Genomic DNA, 1583 nt, shown 5'->3' on the forward strand with positions numbered 1-1583 from the left:
TCGAAGTTTGTTTTAACACCTCCCGGTTTTAAATTGTTATTATAAATATGCTTTTCTTTTAAATATTTATATTAATAAAAAATTCAAACGATGATTATTTTATTATTTATTTATTAAAATATTTATTTTTTATATTTTATCAAATATTATCATAAAAAATTTAAAAATCACTACCTTCTCCTATTGTTCAAATCTTAAACTTTTTATTGCCGGTGACCACACCAAATTAAAATTAAACAAAAATGGTGACCTTTGACTCTCTGGAACAAAAGAAAACCCACCTCTTCCACCAGCAGCATAACAACATATGAAATTTGCAAATCAAACCTTATTAATTGAAGAACCATAGAAGAATGACAACCCAAAAAAGGATTGGAAAAGTGTTATTCCCGACACCGCCGTAACCTGACTTCCAGCAGCCGTACTCTCCAGCCGCCGAATCTGGAGTTGCATTCATCACAAAGAAATGGCGATAAGCTTTCAAAATTAATTTTCACAATAATCGAATCATCAAGCCAGACTATGGTATTAATAGCCCTATCAAAAAATTAAATCTATCAAAATCATCAAAGAGCCACTAACTGCACCACCCAAAACAAGCTGAAGAAGCAACAACCTCTTCCCCAACTCAACAAAAGAAACAACCTCTTGCTTTGCTCTCTGGAACATCCCTTTGCCCTTTACACCTCCATCAAATTCAATTCAAATTAAAAAAAAAATGGTTCAGAACTGTTGCAGTGATAGTTATAATTATGGAGGCATAGTTGTTGATTATTGTGGTGTCGTCGTAATAGGGATTGAACACGTACTCGGAATCGGGGTGGCGCTACTCCTCCTTCTAGCGACATTGAGGATGACAGCGAGAAGAACTTGTCAGCGACACAGAGTAGCAATCAGAAAGTCCAGTGGTTAAGGTGAGACAACGAGGTTGGCGAGAAGATGCAGATCTGGCAGCAACATGGTTGGTAGAGAGAAGGACCTATTAGCGGCAGAGAGTAGCAATCAAGCAACCCAGTGGTCTCGTCGAGACAACGATATTGGCGAGAAGTAGATCTGATAGCGCTGAGGCTGGTGGCGAAGAGGTTGGCGGCGACGAGGCTGGCCGTGAAAAGGCTAGTAGCGACGATCTGGGGAGTTAGAGGTGACCGAAGGCAGTGTCACTGGATGATGAGCTTGCCGCTGTGATTGAGTGAGAGAGGCTAAACTGTGCAAGAGTGTCGACTGGAGAATAAGGAGGATGAGGGAGGTGATTCAGGTGAGTGAGGGAGAATGAGAAGGTTGAAGGAGCTGGGATAAAATAAAAAGGGATAATTTGGAAATTTTCAAAAAATTGTAACGAAGTTCATTTAAAATTTAATGGATGAGTATTTTTGACAAACAAAATTAATTTTTTATGGGTATAAATTATAAAATTAGTTTAATTTTTTTGTAATTAATTTTGTCAATATTTAAATTTTTTATGATCTGACTATTTTTTCTACATTAAATTACACTTTAGTTGATATTATATTTTAATAATTTAGATTAGAATTTATTTATTTTTTTATATTTATTTATTATTTTATATATAATTTTAGAATAAA

General features: G+C 35.4%; 1 long non-coding RNA gene across 2 annotated transcripts in view; it reads right to left on the bottom strand.

Moving 5' to 3' along the window:
* LOC107637738 overlaps positions 1-1311 on the bottom strand; it is a 4181-nt gene extending 2870 nt beyond the window's left edge. The window contains exons 1-2 of one of the 2 annotated variants that reach the window (XR_002361000.1): positions 810-1311; positions 328-441 (exon numbers count right to left, since the gene is read on the bottom strand). This is a non-coding gene — a long non-coding RNA (uncharacterized LOC107637738). Of the gene's footprint in view, positions 1-327 lie in introns of both variants that reach the window. The other variant, XR_001619492.2, reaches the window with a different exon arrangement.

This window comes from Arachis ipaensis, chromosome B04 (genome assembly GCF_000816755.2).
Source record: "Arachis ipaensis cultivar K30076 chromosome B04, Araip1.1, whole genome shotgun sequence".
In the NCBI taxonomy this organism is placed as follows: domain Eukaryota; kingdom Viridiplantae; phylum Streptophyta; class Magnoliopsida; order Fabales; family Fabaceae; genus Arachis; species Arachis ipaensis.